The sequence below is a fragment of the Myxocyprinus asiaticus genome, chromosome 4 (genome assembly GCF_019703515.2).
Source record: "Myxocyprinus asiaticus isolate MX2 ecotype Aquarium Trade chromosome 4, UBuf_Myxa_2, whole genome shotgun sequence".
Classification (NCBI taxonomy): Eukaryota; Metazoa; Chordata; class Actinopteri; order Cypriniformes; family Catostomidae; genus Myxocyprinus; species Myxocyprinus asiaticus.
The window spans coordinates 5,109,317-5,117,500 of record NC_059347.1 but is presented as its reverse complement, the minus strand read 5'-3'; the positions used below and the strand labels follow the sequence as shown (position 1 = coordinate 5,117,500).

Below are 8,184 nucleotides of genomic sequence, written 5' to 3'. Positions count from 1 at the left end.
ACAGTAAAGGCTTCTTTCTGGCAACTCGACCATGCAGCTCATTTTTGTTCAAGTATCATCGTATTGTGCTCCTTGAAACAACCACACCGTCTTTTTCCAGAGCCTGTATTTCTCCTGAGGTTTCCTGTGGGTTTTTCTTTGTATCCCGAACAATTCTTCTGGCAATTGTGGCTGAAATCTTTCTTGGTCTACCTGACCTTGGCTTGGTATCAAGAGATCCCCACATTTTCCACTTCTTAATAAGTGATTGAACAGTACTGACTGGCATTTTCAAGGCTTTGGATATCTTTTTATATCCTTTTCCATCTTTATAAAGTTCCATTACCTTGTTACGCAGGTCTTTTGACAGTTCTTTTCTGCTCCCCATGGCTCAGTATCTAGCTTGCTCAGTGCATCCACGTGAGAGCTAATAAAATCATTGACTATTTATACACAGACACTAATTACAATTTAAAAATCCACAGGTGTGGGAAATTAACCTTTAATTGCCATTTAACCTGTGTGTGTCACCATGTGTGTCTGTAACAAGGCCAAACATTCAAGGGTATGTAAACTTTTGATCGGGGCCATTTGGGTGATTTCTGTTATCATTATGATTTAAAAAGTAGCCAGACAACTATGTGATAATAAATGGCTTCATATGATCACTATCCTTAAATAAAAGACAGTTTTTTTGCATGATCAGTCATATTTTCAAAATCAATGCCAAAATTTCACAATTTCTGCCAGGGTATGCAAACTTTTGAGCACAACTGATATATATATATATATATATATATATATATATATATATATATATATATATATATATATATATATATATATATAATGCAATTTATTCCTGTGATGTAAAGCTGAATTTTCAGCATCATTACTCTGATGATTTGCTGTAATATCTGATATAGGGCATACAATATATACAATTTTTTCAGGATTCTTTGATGAATAGAAAGTTCAAAATAACAGCATTTATCAGAAATAGAAAGCTTTTGTAACATTATACTCTACCGTTCAAAAGTTTGGGGTCAGTAAGTATTTTTGTTTTTTGGAACTTTTATTCAGCAAGGATGCATTATATTGATCAAAAGTGACAGTAAAGACATTTATAATGTTACAAAAGCTTTCTTTTTCAGATAAATGCTGTTATTTTGAACTTTCTATTCATCAAAGAATCCTGAAAAAATGGTTTATATATTGTGTATATGCCAGATATTACATTTTATTCTGTTCCCGGGGGGGGGGGGGGGGGGGTTGGTCTTTGTCTCCTCAGGTGTGAATCACATCAATATTCATGATCATTCAAGCCCTCTCGCATATGGCCTTTCTAACACTAAAAGTGTCTTACAAAAGTTAAATGACTGTTGTTTTGTATGAATGAGTGATCAGGATGATTTTCACATCATTTTGTAGCAAAAACTCTAGGCTACATGATCCAGTTCTCAAAAGTCTTGTGAACAAATGTTTAGTATGTGTTATATGGCCTTATTTCAGTGACTTCAAATGTTTGTTTTTTCAAAAACCATGCATAAACGTTATTTTCTCAAAAATGCAAACATGTACATACATGTTGCTCACATATTATTGTTGCCCAGTGTGTGCTGAATACAGTGTTATCAGACTTTAGCCATTAATATGTTTTTAAGCAACTGAAAAAAGCACAAATGCCAAGGAATGTCAAATTTCTCCAGGGCCCAAAACACCCTCAGACCCCAGAGGGTTAATGGTATGTTCTAGGGGAGGGGCATTGTGTGTACAGTATAAGCAACTGGTTTTTGCCATGTGGAACAGTCGAGATAATGTTAAATGGTGAGATTTAGAACCTCGTTGTGTTAGAAACTCTGATGGTTAGTCTGAAAACTGAACGTCTTTATTACATATATAGTATATAGAAAGAAACTGGACAGTTTTGCAGAATTTTTTAATTTTAAATTTTTTTATTTAGCTGGTTTTTGTTTACATTTTTTAAGAATCTGTACTTATTTTTTTCACTTTCCTGGAAACTTTTTAAATAAACACAATTTCACTTATGTGCTACTTTGTGACTGAACCATCATTTCCTGGCATTAGAACTGCGGCAAACACGCCTTCGCTCCAAAAGCGCCTCACTTTGTATGTATTACCTCAAATATTTTGGGTCTAAGTTAAGTTAAATGCAGTTCGAAACATTGAAAAGTACATCTCGAGACTACTGCATTTAGAAATGCTCTTCCCTGCTCTGTTTGAATGTAAGAACACAGTGAGGTTCCTCACATATGCTGCCTCCTCTGTGATTGTTGTAGAGCAGGAGTTACGCTGCCCCCTAATGAAAGTGGTACTTCAAGCTTTGATTTGCTCCAGTGGTAGAAAAAGCATGATTAATCAGGTAATTTATTTTTAAGATTATTTTTATACAATTGATCGCACTAAATTAATGTTAAATCGAATCACCCAAAACCATTCTTAATACCAATGTACACAAAAGGTTGTGTAGTTGATACACTACAATCCTGTATTGTGTGCACCAGCACAACGAAAACAAGACTGTGAGTCACAGAGCGTAGTGATGGGAAGATCGGATCATTTTACTGACTTGGATCTTTGAATCTCATTCATCAAAATGAACGAATCTTTATTACTTTGATTCTTTACTTGATTTAGGTCTACAGTCCACAAAAATTTCATCACATAAGAAGGACATAAACCATTAATACATAAATCAAGGGGATGTACCGTTTATTCAAAATCAGTTCAATAGTCAAGTAAATAATATGGGGTATCCTCATAGCTTTTGTAGTCTATGATATTTTCTGAAGAAAAGATAAAAACCATTATAAACAGTTAGGACTGGTCTGAATTTAAGGCATCTTGCTTTATGTATGTGATTTTTCCTATCATATAGATATAGTTTAAAGCTTTAACTAACACTTTATTACCAGATTCAATGTTATGGTAAATAACCATCATGAGAGAAATATTCTCAAAGCTATAAATTGCAAGAAACAAAGAAGATAAAATTTAAGACCTGAATCGCTTTGTGTAACTGTAAGGAAATAAATAAATGTGTCTGTCACTTGTTAAATGAATGAAAGTACCAAATTCCAAGTCGTGAGGTGAACTAATCAATTCTGTTTCCTGTAGAGCCTATGCGGTTGTCACGTGAACAATGAATGAAAGACTCATACTCGGGAGGTGAACTAATCATTTCTGTTTCCTGTACAGATCCTATGGGTACCTATGTGGCTGCCACGTGTGAACTGAATGAAACACGAACACGGATTTTGCGCATGCGCGGCCACGAGAAAATGAACAATCACTCTATGAGACCACTCGTTCTTCCGAGTCATATAAAAGAGTCATTCAAAATGAACGAACGATGAACGACCATGAATGACCCATCACTAGCAGAGCACTGACTGCTAGTCGTGTAGTGTGTGTTTGGCTTAATTCCCATTCAGTCAGTTAAGATCAGTCAACATGAACACACCGGCGTCCAGAGTTATAAATGAGCTAGTGTAAATTTACTTACACCTGTATGATCTTTCATGTAGAGACATTTTCAAAAAAAACATATCATGCTTTTTTGATTAGTCTACAAAAGGAATCAAATCTACACAAATACTCTTATGTGGCAGTTCACTTTGTTGTTTGATATGCTGCTTCACTCATGTGCCATCTGCAGCCGAAAGCCTTTCACACATCTGCTCAAAGCAAGATATCATTGTTTTGTCAGTAAACTGCACATTAACAGTCTTTGATCAATAGTATCAGTGTCATCATAAATTACAAAAACAGAGTGTTATTGGCACATATTATGGATGAGTATAGTGTGTTCTTAGCGCCATATAATATTTGTAACGTGTGCTGGCTGCTGGCAATGATGAAGACGATGACGAAGTGTAGAGAAGCCAAGTGCAGTTTATTATAGTAGTGAAATCCAAAAACCCTAACCATAAACATGATCTAACAAAAACATGAATTTGACATAAACTAGACTTAACTATGGCTTGACTTGACAACAAAGTTACATTCACATCTACATTCAATACTTGACCAAGACACAATGGAAAACATGAGGCTTAAATGCAAGACATGGGAGAACATAAACCAATGAAAACATGACACATGAACATGGAGGGAAAACATGAAATCACATGACAAGGGATCACATGACATGAAACAGGAACTAAACTTTTCAAAATAAAAGACATGAATCAACAAAATACACATGACAATATTACAAAATACACATTTTCTACTGCATAAATATTACTTAAAATAATGATCGAGTGGTTAAAACAGCTTCTTTTAATGATCTCTTTTGAATTCTACTCATAGAACAAGGCATGAAGTCATTGATAACACATTTTATTGTCATATTAGTTGATGTTTTACATGTTTTGAGCATTCTCATATTTAAATGTACCTCTAAACGCCTCCTCCATTGTTGTGGCTAGTGTCTGAATGTTTGCAAACAGTATGTTTTTGCTCATTTGTTTCAAACTTCCTTCTGGCTCTGAGCGAAGAACAAAGAAGCACTTTGCCGTGAGTGTGCTGGGGCCTTTTATGGATACACAACCTTATTGCAAAGTGTTACTGGGACATTTAATAAACAACAATCAAACAATGCTTCCATGGACATACTACCCTAGAAGTAAATATTATCTTGCACTTTCTCAATTACTTTTCTTCACTGAATTGTAAAAAAAACTTTGTTCTCTTTCTCTGGTTTATGGTGTCTTGACTGATGTTTGAAATCTCAGTGCCAAAGGACTTGCATATCCGTGTTGCTATAATACGCTATCATCATAGGGCCTAATTGATCTTCACTTTCTACACAGGAAGTCAAAAAAAATTTTCCCAAGCTCCAGTACCCTAGTATTGGCCACATTATGTCAACTCGCTGACAAGCACCATCTCCCATTAAATTTTTGCATCAGCTCCAGCAGGTTTACCTTCCCAGGTGGTGTGACCAGAAGCGCGTTGTAACAGCAGTGTGGGAGATCCGGGTCAGGGTCCCGCAGTGAAACCAGGAAGTAAACGTGTTCGTATAATCAGTGAAGAGCATAATTTGGAGGTTGCATTTTCCCCTCTAACATTACATTTTTACTTCACTGATGCTTAGGTTTGGGGTTTGGGTCGGGGGGGGGGGGGGGGGGGGGGTTCAGTTTATAAAGTATGCATTCTTCTTCACTGTATTACAGCACTGTATTCTTCACATTTGTCACAGTATGTACAACTTTTTCTTTCAACCGGTCTATGATGACCTGCAGCCTATTTTTTGCTGTAGTTTCAAACGTAACTTCCACGTGCGTATGATTAACAGGTAAAACGTGTGCACACTGTTTTAATTTTGTGTTTGTATTTTAGTCACTTCAGCAGACCATATGCTTCATTCATTTGGTTCAACAGCATTAAGTTTAAAGGGGAAAACTTTATCATTTAACTGAACTTAGCACATGTATTTTAGACTCAGACGTTATGTTGTGTGCTCTGTCCATGCATTTTATGAATCTGTGTCCTTGAATGAGGCTTTTTTTTTTTTTTTTATAAAATAAAATAAAAAATAGCACATTTACTTGAACCACTAAGGCAATGTCAATGGGATGACCAATTTTAGGGGTGGCCCAAAAGAAAACTTAAAATCAAGCAAAGCTATAGAAATGTATCTTCATGTTTAGAAATTAAAGCTTTATATTACATGTACTGTCATCCTTCAAGGTTGGTTAAGAACAGAATAATAATTCCCTACACTATGTTCACCTCAAATATAAGTGACAAAATTTGTGTATCAGATTGATGCATTGTTGTTATAATAATAACATGATCTTTAGATATACCCTCATGAATGTTATAGCCACTGAACAAAAGTTTACTATGAACAGTGTGGCAGAATTCTGAGCATCTCATTCACAGCTGTCCTCTTCCAAGCATTTCAATTATTTTCTTGCTATCTCTAGCCTTTCTTTGCATAAATTACAAAAACAGAGTGTTATTGGCACATATTATGGATGAGTATAGCGTGTTCTTAGCGCCATGAATGCACAAGGTAACATTATCTTTAGATATACCCTCATGAACGTTATAGCCACTGAACATAAGTTTACTATGAACAGTGTAGCAGAATTCTGAGCATCTCATTCACAGCTGTCCTCTACCAAGCATTCCAATTATTTTCCAGCTATCTCTAGCCTTTCTTTGCATTCTCATCATGAATCTGAAGTCCAGTCCTGCAGAATTTCTGAAGGAACTACAGTATAACGTTGCTCATACATAAAGAATACTGTATGAATGTGAGAAAAAAATATTTTTCCAATGGTTATAAAATAACCATCCAGGAACACTGGTAAATTTAAATATTTTTTTAAATCAGTCAGGCACACATCACTTTATGGCAAGTGTTGCTTTTACAGCATTTAACATAATGATAAAGTGACCCCCAAAAGTACTAGGACACTTAAAGGACACTTAAAATGTATGAATATTATTGCATTTGACTACTGCAATATCACACAAGCAAGAGTGCTGTATGGCCCTACATCAGCATAGCCGCAGGTATTTAGGGCCATACATATGATTGTGAGTGCATATACATATATTGTACATATATTAGTACATATATTGCTTTTATACAACAGTTCAACGAACAACTAAATAAAAAAATAATTAAAAATAAAAAAATAGGAAAAACTAAGGACTGAACAAAAAACGCACTTGTGCTTGGAACTAGTTTCTTACGCCATGGATCAGGATCCGCCATTGCTAGTTTAAAAGATGCGCACAAGCTCCCTTTACTAATGCGAATATGTCACTTTAGGGCTAGAAACGACTGCTTGGGCTGTTTCTAACAAGCCATTTTGTAAACAAGGATGTGTGTTTGAGAGAGAGAGAAAGAGAGAGAGAGAAATAGAGTGTGTGTGTGATTACCTTCATCTGTCGCGACCCTAAAGCAGTGATGAACAGTAAAGCTATAGCTGTTTAACTTTATTCCATGGCTGTAGTGTAGTGTTAGCTTGTTGAAGATAATGGAAATTTGGTCAAATACATCCTATTATCTTTGTGTAAAAATAGCCATCTGATTGGTGGGTCTCCCGAGTATTTTGCGGTAGCTGGTGTGTACTCTAATCCGCCATCATGAATATTTACATTTCCCATCGCTGACACTCCAATAGTATCAGGTAAGCATATATGCAATTACTCAGTCAGTTGTGTCTCTCTGCTGTGATATGCCTTAATATTGAAAGCTGTTAGTTTAACTGTATTTCCCAGCCTGGATGTTGTAGTAGTAATCTGAGCGATCATGCAGTGAGATACAATGCCTGTCACTACTCGATCCGTTCCGGAAACACGATTTGTACTGCGCATGTGCGAAAATGCGTCTACTTCCTGTAGGAGGTATGTCGAAACAATTTACAGCAATTGTTGACAGTTGTTGTTTGACACTACCCGATCATTTCCGGAAATAGTTCTTTACTAGTGATTCTCTTGATATAAATAAAACATTTTGGTAAAATATTTCAATGTTAATATGTGGCACAAATTAAAATGATAAAATAAAATTAAATAAATGGAAAAATTAAATAAAATTAAACTAAATAGTTTACATATGTTAGACCCCATTTGGGAAATACAGATGTGTATATAAGTGTGTGTGTGTGTGTGTGTGTATGTTTCTTTACATTTAATATTTCATTTTCTAAAGATATGTTCTACTTAACTGTTCTACTTATTTCAGCATACTTTAACAAATGTCTGCATTTAAGAAACACACAGGATAAAGTTATTTATTCATTCAATTTATTTATTCATAAATTAATTCATTCCTTCCATCCTTCATTCATTCCCTCCCTTCCTCCCTCCCTCCCTCACTCACTCACTCATCTACTGCAATTGAGAAACATGGCATTGACCTTCAGGCCTTGTTCACACAGTATGACAAAAATGTTTCCATGTCCTCTTGACACTGAAATATAAACAAAAAGTCATCCTTTGCATTAGAGAATTCACCCCCCAGGACCTTCCTTAGGGCATTTGTTGTTCATCACTGTTCATCTGCAGAAAAGCAGGCTCTCTCACATCCCCATAAAATAAGTCTCTGTGATTGTGTACCCAGTACCATGCTGTATGAAGGTCTGTCACAATGGTTGACTGTTGCACCTGGTGAAGTAAATATATATATATATATATATATATATATATATATATATA

The 8,184-nt window shown here is 35.4% G+C and overlaps 1 protein-coding gene across 6 annotated transcripts in view; it reads left to right on the top strand.

Moving 5' to 3' along the window:
- Positions 1-8,184, top strand: part of rgs3a (regulator of G protein signaling 3a) — a 325,489-nt gene that overhangs the window by 256,368 nt on the left and 60,937 nt on the right. The gene's annotated exons all lie outside the window — the stretch shown is intronic.